This window comes from Eutrigla gurnardus (assembly GCF_963514095.1).
Source record: "Eutrigla gurnardus genome assembly, chromosome: 12".
Classification (NCBI taxonomy): Eukaryota; Metazoa; Chordata; class Actinopteri; order Perciformes; family Triglidae; genus Eutrigla; species Eutrigla gurnardus.
In genome coordinates this window covers 13,004,901-13,022,045 of record NC_139926.1, presented here as the reverse complement: position 1 = coordinate 13,022,045, position 17,145 = coordinate 13,004,901, and positions in this window count along the sequence as shown.

Genomic DNA, 17,145 nt, shown 5'->3' with positions numbered 1-17,145 from the left:
ATATATTTTAGTGCAATTACAGTGATCCAGCTGCCATAAAGGAGCAGGTCGCTACAGAGTTTGACAGTAATTGAGAGAATGAGGAGGTGAGGACGAGGTAGGTTGAAGAAAGAAGAGCTGGGAAGAGGAAGACTACAGGACAAAGAACAGCTGCACCACTTACTCACTTTCTTGCAGAGAATGGGATGAGAAGTTCACTCATGTATGGAGAGTAAATATGAAGCACAAGCAGCAAGTTAGTTTAGCTCTGGTTCTGTTGACAAGAAGAAAAGTGAAGTCATATGATGTCTTCAGAGGTGAGGTGCTTCACTAATTTAGTCCAGAAAACAGCAGACGTGTGAGATTTTAAGAGGTGGTGAAAGGCATGCCAACAGTGGCTCTAATGTTATATAAGCACTTAAAACAGTGCACAAGTGTTTGTGTTGTGTCCCAGAAATGTGACAGGCAGTTGAGAAGACAGACCCGAGGCTTGTAGGACCTCTTGAAAGCACTTGAAGGAGTCTGCATGGGAGGCAGAGATGCATCGCTTGCTCTTATCTCGCTCTGCAGACAAAGCCTGTGGTGTTTCATCCTTTGAATCTCCACCTCTGCGAAGATCCATACAACGCTGACGCCAGAGATAACTGCTGTGTGTCTCCGTGTTTGTTTACATCAGTTTGCAGGTTTAGATTTTGTGCTACACATAAATGAATCAAATGGAAGAACACAGATTGTGCATGTTTTAACGTGATTCTGCTCCGGGTCATATACTGGCAGCATTATTTAGTCAGTTTTTCTTGGAAATAGCTTCACTCGTTGTATAACCATTCATCAGATTTAACAGTCCAGATATACACAACAGGAGCAGACTGCCATTTGAGGTAGAAGCTTGTCTCTCTAAGCAAATGATCAGCTGTTGGGAATTTCTATTACGCAGAAATGGCAGCGTCTTTTTTTTCCAAAGTAAAAATCAGGTGGCTGCACAGACAGACACAATTCAAATATATGAGGCACAGTTATCAAAATCTCACTTAATGTGTGTGTGTGTGTGTGTGTGTGTGTGTGTGTGTGTGTGTGTGTGTGTGTGTGTGTGTTTTCTTTCTTTGATGTGGGCTGTTAATGATTTTATTTTTTTATTGTGCAAATGTAATAAAAAATATTTAAATTTGACGTTGCATTGAGGAATTTGTAACAGACATTTATAGAAAAATGGAAGAATATAAAGAAATGCAATGCATAACAATAGATATAGAGGAATGTGTAAAAGCAACAATGTAGAAATTATTGAAATTGATAACATCAACTTATCTTTTGGTTAAACTTTCTAGGAGACTTCAGTGTATTCTTGTTGTGGAACATTGAGGATGTAATTTAAAAAAAACTTGGAAATTGTTTTTGCAGAATGTAAAAAAAAATTGTTGAAAATACACCGAAGTCTACCTTAATTTTAAGCTGGAGAGCCTCTTGTTTTACAGCAACAATTCATGTTTTCACCATGTATAAAGTCAACACTTGGCTTTGCCAGCCCCTTCTCCACATAGAAGGGTCTGGCTACAGGATATCTCCGGGATCAGGAAAAAAAAACGCTCTTGCTCATTTGTATTTCTTTCAAACAATCACAATAGTCTTGGGCTGTGCTAAGTTCGGAAGCCGCCGTGGTGCGGCAGCAAAATAGTGTCAGAAGGAAACATGTTTCGATGGAACGTCAAGCCTGTCATTAACATGGCTGATTCCCTGCAAAAGAAAACTCAGCATAAAGCCTTAAGAAACGTATGTCGACTGTGTGACGAGAACAAAAAAATAAATAAATGTTGGTCAAGTCAATGTCGCTGGTGCATGCCGCTGCCAGAGTTAAGAGACGTACCAAAACACCTCCGACTGATGGCGACCGTGTCAGAAAAGGGATCACCATCGGGCATGAGCGTCCTGCCAGACGGAGTCTGAGCCTCAACAAGGTTCACAGGTTGTTTTGCCATTTTCTGTGTATAAGTTGCTAGCGCTGAGGTTGCTGCTGTTGTTTCCCAATTAAAAACTTCCTGTTATCTAGACTAGAGCTTCACTGACCCTCTTGAGGCTGTAAGAGGCTTGGAAATGTCACAGCTGTTATGAGTAAACATCCATTTTTTTTTTTATCTTACTGTTATGTTAATTTCTCTGATTAATTGAGTGTTTTAATTATGTGATATTAATGTGTTGAGATTGCTTTAAAGATGGTAGATAAGCCATTGTTTTATCTCTCAACAACAGCAGGCCCATGATAATCAGCTCAATGTTTTTTTGTTTGCATTGTCTGCCGTTGTCAAGTGAAAAACAAAGACAAGACAAGACAGACGTGAGGGCATGGCAGCCTCGAAAACTCAAAATATTAAGTGGAGACATAAAAGAAGAACAAGCCAACAGTTGCAACACGTCCTGGGTTCATAAATAGGGAACCACAAGTTTATTTGTATTTAACCAAATGAGGGAAAGAAAGAAAGAAAGGTAAACACTACAATTGGAGGTGACTGGCTAACACAGCTTAGGTGATGAAATCAGTCCGTCACCTTGACAACCCGACTCCACCTATCGCCCAAACTGCTGCCACTCAGCTGTTCAATGTCCTCGTACTCAGACTGAACCATCAAACTAATTTTAGCAAACAAAATACAAGCTAATGTTCAGTCTGTGAACATCTTACTGATCTTTCCTGCAGCTTGTTTCTCATGTGTGCAACTTTTTCTATATTAAAGATAAACGTGTTGGTGTCGCTCATGGTAATATCATGGAGTTGTTGTACAAACGCACTACTCTGCTTGGCTTATTGTTGCTTTTGGTGGTTGGGTTGGTTAGATTTGTGCATGAGGAGTGGGACCGAGGGCTAGGTTGAGACTATCAGATTAAGCCTATCATAGACAGAGTAGGGTTGATCATACCTTTTCCATAGTAGGAAACAAAAAAGAAAAATCTCATTTGGAAGGTCCAATGACATCAGCTGCATAATAATTACCCATGCGTGTCTCTTTGTTGGAAAATGTGTATTTTTGTAAAAATAACAGACTGTTGGATAAACGGGCTGAGACATTTGTTGGACAATCAGGTTTTTTGGAATAACGGTCATAAACATGGCATGGCACTAAGCAGTGTGCTGCATTTCAGCAGGTTAGAGCAACATGTCGGTTCAAACAAACAACAGTTATGTAAGTGTCTGCAGGTTCCTGTGCATTTTCTGCCAAAGAGAGAATGATTTTGTGCCACTCAGCGATGACGCTCTCAGACAGGAAAAAAGTGTGTCAGTTCAATACTCCAGCGGCGAGTAGTGAGAAAAAGATGAAGGCATTAGTGAGAAAACCTATGTGACAATTCCGACCCCAACTGCGGTCTCGCTTTATGTACACAGCCCGTAGAGACAGGCAGTTACTGCTCACCAGGGATCTGTGAGTCATATGTGCACTTATGAGTCACTATTTAAGAGACAAACAGCAGAGACAGCAGGGAAACAGACAGCACAGTCGTCAGTGTATTTGTCTATTTGCAGATTCTTTGCAAATTGTTGTTTCAATAACTATTTCCTGCATTGATAATCCTATATTAGCGTAATCACAATTAAATGGACTGTTTGATGACAAAGTTTAAAGAAAATCTGGACTTCACATGACATGTAGATCCCCCAAAGTTATGAAAGACGGGAGAAAAATCCTAGTGGTCAGGATTGTCGGGACCACCTATTTCTAACTCCGTATGATCTCTGTTCGCCTTCACATGTGATTTGTTTCATGCTTGTCAACCTAACATTCAGTCATGACTTTACATTTGTTTAGTTGATGCTTTTATCCCAAATGACTCATGATAAGTGCATTAAACGATGTGGGTACAGCCCCTAAAATAGCAGGAATCAAGTCATCAACATCAGGAAAAATCAGCAAGCTGCGGTGCAGTCAGGAGAGGAGAGATATCCTCTGTGACCAAGTCCTGCTCAGAATATGCGGCAGTAGTGAGGTCGCTGACAGAGACAGAGGCAGTCTGCAATGACGTTTCCCCTGCCTGGACGGTACTGCGTGTCATACTGAAAACACATCAGCCTTGCTGACCAAAGCTTTTACTCCCCAGCCTGCTCCCTCACGGAGCCGTCGCCTCCCCATGAACTGCTGATAGAGTGCGAGCTCCCCACTCCACTCACCTGCTCAAACTCCTTGACCTGAGCATCCGAGCCCTCCCCAAACCCAAAGACACTCGGTAATTACGCTGAACTTTATTACCAATTACCCGCCTGCTTACTCCCCTGCTGAAGAAAGTAATAAAGGTCATTGCCAACCATACCTACCTGGTGTGCTGCATTTTGATCCTCGTCCTTGTCTTTTTGTCAGGACCCCAGAGTCCATTCCCCATCCCCCCCCCTGAGTTGGGAGACCAAACTTAAGGCTGAACATATCCAGTATCTGGCGGATGATTGAAGCCCCTGCATGGTGGCAGGTGTAAAACAGCCCTAATCTCCATCTCTAAAACTGTAATTGCACTGATAGAAGCTCAAGGCACACATTCTCTCCACCTCTTCTTTCTCAGACACAACAACTCTTTCTATCTCATTAATTTCCTTCCTACCATCAATCATCTGTACGCTCACTTTTAAGTGCTGCCTCCACCTTATCACCGTTTCGTCCTCTTTCATCACTTCTTCTTTACCTTGTTATTTCCTGCTGTCCTCCCTTCTTGACTCAGCATCAGGGAATTCTTCCACTACATCCTGCCGACTGCAGCAAACAACCTATTAATCTGTCTGTGTGAGATGAGCTGCATATAAGTTCAGTTGAGTCAGACTTAAATACATAGCATATTGTTTACTGGACAGGTGGAATGTAGCAAAACCCTTTCCCTCAAGTACACTTCTGTGTTAGATACTAAGCTACTAATTTCAGAGGGCAATTTACTTTTTACGTCATTAGTTCCTTGTAAATTTGCAAATGCAGATGATACAAAACAAAACAATGATCAGATGATAGAAATGTATCTATAATTTAATCTATCTGACCTTTTGGACCAGTCTCTCTGTTCATTCCATGGTCAGAAATATTCTTGCACAGACCGTATCTCTTATATTGCAAAAGAGATATATTGGACTGTATCCAGTGTATCTTTTTAAATCATATTTTTCTCATATTCTTTATTTGGTTATTCATCTTACAATGTGTATTGTGATTCTGATTAAACTGCATAAAACAATCCTCTCCTAACCTGCTTCAAAGTGTTGTTTACTAGTTTGTGCTTCAGTTCTAACCGCAGTAGTTTCAACTTTGACCACTTTACTTGAGTTCATCTGATAACAACTACCGCTTCTATTACAAAATAGTATTATATTGTGGTATAACTAACTAGTATCAGTACTTATTTAAAAATATTTGAGTATTCTTCCACCACTGGGAAGCATAACGCATAAAAAGTTTAAACTTTGCAGTAATAAAGACCATTTATGAAAAAATGTACCACTTTATGTCAATGAACGTTCACAAATGAGCTGTTATTTTTTGGATGACATGCAGCAGAACTGATGGGAAGTTAATGGGTGGTGACTGGAGAGTGGACCGCTTATTACATGAGTCATGATGAGTTTGTCAGCAGCACCGTGAAAAAAAAAATCATGAATAATGAGCATCAGTCACATCTATTAATACAGCAGGTGACTCTCAACGTAACTTAGCAACATAACTGGAATATTCTGTATTCAAATCTCTGTTAAAAAAAAGAAGCAAGGAAACAACATACACACCATTAAATAAAAGAAACTGACAAGACATTTTCAGCCAGGAGAGCTGGATATATTAGACGAGAAGTGGGAAAGGATGATGATGATGTAGATTGTCATAAAAGCATGGCGTTGCCACCATATATTGAGAGGGGGTTGGGACTGCAACAAGTGTTTCTCACTTGTTGCATTTTAACAAACTGCTGCTTTTTGACTGTTAGGTCAGTTGCCCCCCCCCCCAAAAAAAAGTTAGAATCACATCAGGGTGACAGTCCCAGCAAAAGGAGATGACGTGACACTGCTGACATTTTGGTGAAGTGCCAGATGGCAGACACGGTGCTTGTTGAGTATTTTGAACCAGCGGGTGAACCGAACTGACCTCTTCTCTCTGTCATGTAGGATCATTACCAACACAGAGTCTGCACTCTTCCTCTTACCATCACATTTACACAAACGTGCACAGTCACACACACACACACACACACACACACACACACACACACACACACACACACACACACACACAGTCAAAAGAGTCCCCCTGAGCCACCTGAAGGGCACTGTCTTGTGTCTTATACAGAGTTTTTATTGTCAGGTGATATTTAGGAGGGGGAGTCAGGGGAGAAAGGAGCTGCAGGCAATATCCAAGACTAGATAAAGGTGGTGAATCATAAGCTCAACTCACATTTTGTTTGTGCTGTGATGAGGAATATTTACATTTATACACTGAGAAAAAATCTCAGTTCCTACTAATAATTTTGACTTTAAACTCAATAAACATTTATTAATTTATTACAATTATATGATAAATGAACAGTACCTATACTCTGGACTGAAAAACCCTCTCGTAGTGAGAGGGAAGAAGCCCTTTCTCAAGATAAAAAGGTCGCAGGACCTTCTGTACTACAAACGGAGGACACGAGTGAAGGAATCAGTGGAGCGTGACAGCAGGAAAATAAAGAGGATTCAGTGGAGGTTCTGCAAGTCTGTTAGGATTCTGCTTAATCTGCCTCACCTACTGCTGGGGGAAACAAACTGCCTAAAGGGCTTAGAAAGCAAAGACAGTGTGTGTGGGGGAAAGTGGAAACAGCAGGGATGAAAGAGGAGGCAGAAAGACTTAGAGGGATATAAAAAAGTGTAAAGAGGGAAACAGAGAGGGCAGACGGACAGGCTGAGGTCGGGAGAGGTGAGAGAGGAGGGAGAATGAGGACGAGGAAGGGGATGGAGGGGGAGGGAGGAAGATGCAGAGGGAGGTAAATGAAGAGACGGGGAGAGGAAGGTTTAAGGTTTACTGGTGACAAGCAGGACAGCCTTTAAGCTCTTGCAGCCTTCTTTCCTCTTCTGTCTGAAACAGAATAAAGCACATAATATATAAACATGTTTTAAATATCTGAACACGTGACAAAGGAACATCATAGACGTTGTGTCTTTAACCCCAGATGTGACAACGACCTCCGGACTACAGCATCCGTGCCTCTTTGACAGGTATAGTTTTTTTCAACTGCTAATAAGCATTGTTCAAAACTGAAGCCACCTTTTCAAAACTCTTCACACTGCTAGCACAACAGAAGTCTATGTGGACCAAACTGAGACTGATTTGGGCCTGGCTCATTTTGCATGACTTTTTCATAAGCTCCGATAAAGAGAGGAGATAAAATAAAGCATGGATGCGTGGTTGGAAGTGATGCAAGGAGACACAGTTAATATAACACATTGAAGAGCTGCAAAAGAAAAAGGAAGCAGATATTATATCAAAAACGGCTAAATGATTGCAGCCCGCTAACTATCGAAGTTAATGATGTAACTAGCTAGCTGTTTTTCCTACAATGCTCAACTTGTCTTCCGTTATGTTGTCAATCGCTAGAAGCTACACGCTAACAGAAATGATGTCACTGGCAAGCGGCAGCTAGGGGAAAGTTAGCATAATATTGCCAATGGTAGATGTGGTTATAATGTAGGCTAACTGCAATGTGACAGGATTTTTTTGTTTGTCCTTCCTTGGCTCCATCTTACCATAGATTTGTAGAAAACACCACTGAACAAAAACATTCTCAAACCGGCTTAACTTGCAAATTAACTTGTGCTTAAAGTACAGAGAGAAGATGCTGGAGCAGTGTCCTCCATGCACCGTGCAATTAAAACGCACCTGTCAATAGTGAACCCCCTCAGAAAGAGTAGAGAATAGTGCTAACATGACTGAACACTACTTCAACTCTATCTGCAAACACACTGTCCACTGTGTCTCTGTGTTGCCAGGCAACCATTCTGTTAAATGTCGCTGAAGAACTACATCGCTTGGCGGAAGAATGATTATGTGTTATGAGTAAAGTATTGTATTTTCTTCTATAATTGGTGTCTATTTTACAAAAATGTGCCAGGTGTTACAGCAGCAACCGTTTTATAAAAGCAATAAGCCACTCGAGGTCTTGAGCCACAATTATTTTACAACAACTAAGGAGTGTTGCACGACACGGACACAAAAAGTGTTCTACCTTGAGAAAAGTAATAGAAGAAGGCATTGTCTTTCTGTTCCTCCTATAAGAGATGACTAAGAAAGAGGGTGAATACAAAAGCTGCCCTGTGTGAGGTGGGAAAACGGTTTGGGGGATGGCTATAAACTAAGTTAGTAAATGGGACATGATTCAGCAGTTGCAGGCCTATGAAGCAGACCCCTCTGCACACAGTAACCCCTGATGGTGGAACAGATATCGGCATCTGTCAAAAATGGCCTGTAAATACCTGAGTGTATCCCAGAAGCCATTGAGCTGGTGTTGTCATCATACTATAAATAAAGGAGTGACTTGTGTTAGTGAGTGTCATTAGCTAATATATGCAATAAACAACTGGCTGTCAGTTCAGTTAAAAAGCTTGTTGCCGATTGCTGTGATTCTCCAAGCGTGGTCAACCAACTGTGGAGAAGTGAATAAAAGACTGGACAGTCTTTGCAGTTTTACTGTTTCAACTAATGATAAGCGTGTTCTGTTTGGAGACACCAGGGAAAGTGTTGTGCTGACTGCTACCATGGTGTTTGGCAGGTGATCAAATGGCTGTAACGTAAATCCTGGAGTCTATTTACCAATTTTTGCATGCACTGCTGTTGATGATTAGTGTAAGAGACGTATGATGATGAATGGACTGGTAAACCGAGAGCTTGTGGCTCCGCCCCTCTTCACAATGATAATAATAATAATGGTCTAACACAATACCCGAATCACTGCTGATGCTGCAACAAAATGCCTGGCCATCTCCTGCTCCACTTTACCCTCACTCGCGAACAAGTCCACCATTTTCCAGCAGAGAAGCATAAGACTTACTGAAGGGCACGGTCTGATGAAACCAGCAAAATCACATCGTCTGCAACAAGGTTGCTGCCACAACAGGCACCTATGACCTTCTGATCACAATCTCTAGCAGACGCTTTCACAATGGAGCCTTTGAACGTGGCACACTTGGTTTCCACGTCCACAACCTCCCCCGGGATGGACAAGCGTGAAGTTATTTGATCTCTATTAATCGAATTAAATTATCAAGAAGGAAGAAGCTGCAGAAAATTTCCCCCTCCCTTTCCCCTATACAAAAATGTGATTAAATGTCAAACTGATCGTTTAATCACATCATCAAATTAAGTTGTTTAAAAATATTCATAGCTCACAAATGCATTATATTTCAATTAAAATCCACTAGAAAAACATTTTTTTTTTTATAAAAGGCATCAAAGTTTAACAATTAATATTTGAAAATATCACATAAATGTCACAGTTAATAAAATACATTATAATAAAAAAAGTATATTATACTGTAATGTGAATCCTTGATCTGATATGTACTTGAAATTAGCCTTTATTTATATTTTGTATTGGCAGTGTTACTGAAATTATGTAAATTACATTGTTTTTATGGGTATTCTGTGTTGAGACGATGCAAATATTTTCATACAAGTCAATGTTCATATACACCGACACTCATTTGATTGATCCATTTAAATGACCTATTGAATGCAGCAAATGCGTGGCATTGGGTCGGCTTACGCCAAAAGTTTTCGCTGCTTCAATCAACTCAAAGACACTTTGCAGATTAGTTTTAGTGTGTTTGTGCATTGATTATACTACTTTTTACAGTGAATTATGGGGTGATTTGAGTCCACAGAATGGAGCAAATATGAGTCCATTTCTTTGGCAGAATTAACAGCTGGGACCTCCTGGTGTGTGTGATCAAAGACTCAAGCTCTGAGCTGTTCTTCAGTGAATGTGGTTAAAAGAGAAGATGATATCTGGGTGCAGTTTTACTTCCTGTTTCTCTTTAATTGTTTTTTTTTTAACCATTTTTTAGCGAATGCTGATAACTCGTGGGTGGACAATTCAGTTAGGCGATAGTCTGGAGATTTGTTGTCAGTGTACTATCTGTGAATTCACTCTGTGTGCAGCACAGCCAACACAAATCACTGATGAACACTCCTTTTCCTGCAGACCAAAACAACCATGGGGGAAAAGGTTTCCATCACAATGTAACACAAATTCTAAGCGGACTTTCAGCCAAGCGTAAAACCTTCCAATATTTTAGAGTTTTTTTCCCAGTATTTTCAGTCAGCTTTGCATAAAAGGTTATGAATAACATCAAAATATGCATATAAACAGGTGGATGGAAATGCACCTTATGTGAGCATTTTAAACGATATTAATGGATAAGAAGTTGAGCATGACAAGTTTCTCATCAAGGGCCGGTCTTAGCTACTCCCTTAGATCCATTCTGATGTGACTATAAGCAACAGAGTATGCAACAAAATAAACAAGGCAGTAAGTAAATATATCAGCAAAAACTCTAATTTATCTTGTCTTCCAAATGCACCGATACAAACTACCACCAGCTCCACCACTATTGCTCCAATATTCCTCTTTGCTGTCTGTTGCTTTTCAACTCTGTTCAGTCTGTCACAGTCACCTATCCTACCCTGTGTACCAGTTTCAATGAGATAATACTTAAATGGTTCAACTGAGACTTTGAAATGGCCAAACTGTCATGAAAAGAAAACAACAAAAAACTGCTTTTTCCAAGATTTGGGTCACCATGCTACCATGAAATATAATATTATCAAGTTACATATTTCTGTCTATAAGGGCCGGCTGCATTCATTTACCAACATTTGTGGTCAACAGAGAATAAAATGACAATGACATTGACTTTCTGTGCTCCTCCAACTGGTCCAGTGGTGGAATGTAATTACATTTACTTTTACTCAAGTACTGTAGGCTACTTGGGCATACTAGGACAAACATGAGGTGCTTTTCCTTTACTTTAATACTTAAATGATATGCTACTTCATACATCTACTTCACTGCTTTGTAATCTTTTTGGACACATGCAACAAGACAACGAGACCACAATATATGCTGATTGGCTGATTGAGAGCAGGTGTGTAATCAGGTGACAGAACTCGATGCTCACTGAGGGTGACTAGTGGCGAGACAGGAAATACTATAGCATGGCAATAACCTTGTCGCCGTCACAGCAGATGAAGAAATATAACAATGTCCAAGGAAGATGATGGATCACAGATCAGAGCTTAAGTCTGTGGACACAAAACATCCATCCATCCATCCATCCATCCATCCATCCATCCATTGTCTACCGCTTATCCTGTATTCAGGGTCGCGGGGGGGCTGGAGCCGATCCCAGCTGTCATTGGGCGAAGGCAGGGTACACCCTGGACAGGACGCCAGGACACAAAACATATGAGAGGTATACGTTTAAATGTGGCTTAGAGAGCACACTGAAACAGAGGACATGTGTTGCGAGGCGCTGAGGCAGACAGATGTGTGTCATCTGTGAGCTATTCTTGGTTCTGCAGGGAAGTGAGGGTGGCTGGTCCTGTAAAAACACACCAAAATGTGCACAGTATAGTTTCATAGTTATTACATCAAAGAAGCAGTTCACAAGAAGGATTTCTGCATCATATAACAAGTTTGTGTCTGTCATGATATGGCTAATGACCTTGTAGTTGGAAAAATCTATTTTGAAAAAGAGGGCCAAAATGTTGCGTGATTCCTTCCTCCTCGCTCCTCTCCAGGCAAGAGCTCTTGTGTGTTTTAATGACTTTAGGATCTCAGGGAAACACTCCACGTTTCATTTTCTGCCTCATTGCAGCATTTCAGGTTGATTAAGATGATGTAGAGATTCCCTGCAGCTCAAACCACTTCACTCTCACTTCAGCACTTCATAGAGTCAAATTTGTTTAAGCTATTTAGCAAACTCTGTCAAAAAGCACAGTATGTCGTAAAATGTAAAAGGAGTTTGATGATGAGACACTGTAAAATAGTAGCATCATGCTTTGGCTTTTTAGTATTACTTAGTGAATACTTCTGGATGACTTTTGTGTCCCTTTTTAAAGTAAAATAAAAACCCACGTTATGCGTCAGATGATCTTGCAGAATCTAGTTGCATGTACATTTTTATTTGATTTTAGGAAATAGTTATAGGAAGAGATCCGGAAATCCAGGAAGTTAACCTGCACACAGACAGATGTGTCACTGTCATTCTAAGCCACCAAAACACAACAATTCTTAGTTTCAGGAGATTATATACTATTCTTGTAAACTTTAAGAGTCACATGAGTCCGTTTCTAAAAGATACAGATCACTAATAACCAGTATGACCGTTATTTGGAGGCTCGGCTAATTTACATTTTAATGTCTCAGACTTCGATTGACTCATTGATTTTTTCATACATTTTTTTTCTCCGTTAGTGTTCATTATGGTCGTTACAACGCTCGGGCAGACACCCTATCAATATGCCGGCCTAATTACAACACCCAATAAAAGCACCCATGCACAAACATAATTATGAAACATTATGTAGTTTAAAGGAGGAAGACAGAGAGGAACAAGAACACGAGTGAACTAAGCGACGGTTTCTCTGTCGACCAGACATTTATAATGCAGGAGTGAAATAGTTTCCATCCATATGCTCGTTGGCTTCATTTAATTTTTGTTTTAATTAAATTCCCTGCTCACAGATTAATAGAGAACTGGTTACTGTGTGAAACATGATGGTGGAGGTAACAACAAACAAACTATGAAACATTTTAATCAGATTAATTACAGGGTAGATGTGGATTAATCACGATTAATCATGATTAATCACCATTTGTAAATATACCCAAAACATTCCCATTATGGGCACAGCACTGTTATGGCGAGTATTTGCTCCTTCCTGATTTCTTATGCGTGTTTCACACTTAAATATTTCAGATCATCAACTAATTTTAATATAAGACAAACACGAGTGAACACAAAATACAGTTTTTATATGATTATTCCATTTATTGAAGGCAATGAATTATTCCAAACCATCATCCATGTGAAAAAGCCCTCCTAGACCAAGTAGCTGGTTGTGCCACCCTTGGCAGCCACAACTGCAAACAAATGTTTGCAATATGAGTCTTTTACATCGCTGGGGAGGAACTTTGGCCCATTTCTCTTTGCAGAATTTAAATATGCCACATTGGACAGTACTGCCCGTTTTAAGTCATGGAAAAGTCAAGACTTTGACTAGGCTACTCCAAAACCTTCAGACAGGAGGCTTTCACACTGCAGTTGGAAAAAACAATCAAAATGTGATGTGAACGGTACAAAAAGCTGTATGATGAGTGTCTGTTGAGACATTAAAACCAGGATCAGTGCTGATCCTCAATGTTTGATATTCCAGCACAACCTATATTTAATGAAATGCATGAGAAATCAAGGATTTAAGAATCAAGCAGCTGTCGTCAGTATTTCTAAAATCTGTTGACTGAGATATAGAGCAGGAGTAGAATGGACAGAACCATTCAAATAGAGCAAGCTATCGTAGCTTGTTAGTTGTGTGTTATTTAACCTCCTCTGTCAGAGCAAACACTTCCACAAAAGAGGATTTCTGGGGGTTATGGGGTTATGGAGGTAATGATGGTACAAATGTGTCTTTTGAATAAACTCTAGAATAGTGACTGATCTAAGCGAATTAAATAGTTTGTTAGCTCTTCAAATAACTTTTAATTGGATGAAATACCAGAGGAAAGTAAATGGAAGCTGTTGAACGATTGCACGATAGCTTTATGAGTTGTCACTATGGTGCCAACCTCCACCTATTTCTCGTGGAAGAGTGAATACCACTTTGTTTTGTGACTGCAAGTGCATCTTCTCATCAGAAACTGTCCTCCTGATGAATTTTGCTTTTCGGTCATGAGGATTTATGTACAAGTATACTCACTGGAGCTGAACACCTTTTTATTTTTATTTTTTAAAATATTTTTTTCCTAATAGTCAATGCACAGACATGCATTTAATTTCCCCTGCAAGAATTAAACTGCTGCCCAGTGTCTTCATTTTTAACTATCAACCATAAATAATGTTATTTATATGTATTTCAGCCTGGACTCCAGGGAATCTACAGAGCTAAATGGACTATTAAACAAGATTTTAGTGCCAGATATGGTCCCATTTTAAAGTTTTTTTTTCTTTTTTAATGACTCATAAGTTGGCAGTAATGCTGCTGATGTAAAGCTTGGATGACTTCTATTGAGCATGTGCTCTCCAGCATTAGCGAGAACTCATTAAATCAACTACAGAAGGTGTTTAAAACATACAGACCTGCAATGCTGCCTTAAATAACACAACCGTATTAATGAAAAACAGTGCAAATAAAATCAAATGTTGGGTAAATATTTCCAAACTGTTTTCTGTAGCTGTGCTCAAATACAGAGAACATATTTGCCAACAAATACATGCAAGATTCTAGATGGCTGCATCTGTAATGTCACATCGATGGGTGTGTTCATCACTGAGGTAAAAGTGCAGTCAGCATTTCAACTGACTGAGAGCTTTAAAAGGCTGAGACTTCAGAGTGAAGGAAATATTGTAAATACACATAATTTACAGATATATGCATATGACAAAAGAAAAACGTGTATCTCGACGTGTCTGTGGCAACATTTGCAGAAAAAACATGCATCTTTCTGCTAATGTAAACCAGACACTCCCTATGCTGCAGTTTCACAAGAATTTCACTGGCAAAACACAAGTTAACTTTTATTAAGAGTAAGTCACAGGAAAAGCAATGAGTTTGTCAGGGAGCTTGAGTTGGAAACATTGCAGGAGGTAATGGAAGAAGAAGGAGCAGCGACAGCGAGCTGTTGATGAAGAGCTGCAGGCGACAGGCTGCTCACCTTCAAGTTCTCAGCCTGCTAACCAACGACATTCACTCTCTCTGTTCACAGACTCGTGACGTGTGCAGTGTTTAATCAGATCAAGGTCGCTGCTCAGAATGATGGATACGGGGGCTTCAGAACAGGTGAACCCGAGTACAGACACAGAAGAGGAGGCAGGCATGAGGTTTGGGTGATGCATCGCAGAGGCTAAGGGATGAGATATTGAGCTGGGGAAGGAGCAGAGGGGATGAGGGAGGCGTGGAGAAACCGGTTGGTGCCTGCTTTAGCTGGGCGCTGGGTAAGCTGTGATGGAGTCGAGCTGGGAATCCACAGCAGAGGTGCAGAGATGAGAGGACGGAGCAGAGCAGACAGACCTGCAGCAACAGCAGAACCAAGAAGGGGTTGAAACACAGGCTGAAGCTGAACTAAACCCAGGAACCACGATCTAGCAAGGTGGTGGAGCTGGGTCTTTGTAGTCTTGATTATGGGATGGGATGCAGCTGGTGAAGCTCTGCTCCGCCTCTGTCACACCTGTCTACACTGAAGCAATCACACACACACACACACACACACACACACACACACACACACACACACACACACACACAAACCAGTCCCTCGACCCTGTGGAAGTCTCCCCGTTCAGCATTGATTGGTGATGCATTTTACCCTGCAATAATTCAGATTGTGTCATTTAAGCTGCAAAAGCAATTTCCTACCGCAGGTTGTCAGTGTGATGTCAAGGAAATGAACAGCTCATAATGGGACTGTGTACTAGCTTAATGGCTTTAATATATTTTTATGAATTATGGGATGCTACTGATTAACAGTACACACAGACAGGATGTAGAGACTGAAGAGACAGTATAACTGGATAATTATAACTTCTTTGCTGTCAGTGTTGCTGCTGTGTGCTGCACCACCACAAGATTACCACTTGTTTACAAAAAAATACATAACCACGACCACGATTAATTTGTCTGATTTTACGTTTACAAGACTAGAGTAGAATGTATTTCATTGCAGAGCATGGACTATTTAAAAAAATGAAGAATCCCCCCCCTCTCTCTCTCTCCCTGGCTCTGCATAACTAAAGAATATTTAAGAAACACTAACCTCAAAAATGCATTTACTGTGTGTTTGTTTCACTGTGTGCATATATTTGTGCCTGTTTTGTAGGAGTTAGTTGTTTATGTCTCTTCTTCATCCCTCCTTTCCTATTTATCTCCTCTCCCCCTTGACTCAAAACATGTATCTCTTCTGTCCATCTATTGCTAAATTATCTTGAATGCCTATTCATTCTTGCTTATCTCTGCAGAGATGTGTGTGTGCCTGTGTGTGTGTGTGTGTGTGTGTGTGTGTATCCTATCAAGGATACTTATCTCTTTGATGAGAGATACATTTCTCATCCATACACAAGATAAGAGTGCAGAATCAACATCTATTTGAAGTTACAATCCTTAAGAATTTCATGAAATCAAGCACAATTTTTGCCTCTGCTATTCAGTAGATTTACATGTCAATACTTCTCCATAGTATAGTTTTCATTGTTAGTTACTCAACTTTTGATACATTTTCCGTTACATTATACTATTAAAATATAGTATTAGATTATTATTATTATTACTATTATATTTGATTATTAACACAAACTACAATTAACTGAAGATGTATGTGTTTTTTTATGTGTGAGAAAATGTAAAAAAAAAACATTAAGTTCAATGTTACAGAAAACAATTCATACTTTACATGTAAGCAGCATTGCAGAATTCTAATGTGTTCCAGGAATATGCATTTCCTCTGTGTTTGTATTCAGGATGTGTTCACTTTAAGATCACATGACTCTTTTTGGCCAATCGTGTGACCCGTAGGAGTCTAGCTTTTTTCAGCATTTCATTCAAGTATCGTAAATCCAGTGCATTCCAAACAAATCTATCTTCATCTTACGTTTGACATAGCATCTTTGGTATGTATTCTTTGTATTTTGATTTCCTTTAAAAGTATTGATCGCTATTTTGACAGAAATGTGAAGTTTTGTAAAGTATCTTCTAAAGATGGTACGAATGTATTACGGCTATACGAATGCCATGCTAGGTCACACGTGTGTCATTTTGAAGACGGTAAAAGGGTTGTAATGACCAATAAGAATGTTGTAAACATGTAATTATCCTTGTTTATTCATTTGAGACAAAAAGTAATGCAACATGTAAAAGTGGATTGGAAATGAGCTTTATTCATGTGTAGTTGAAAAAGAGTGGCACTGATTTCTCT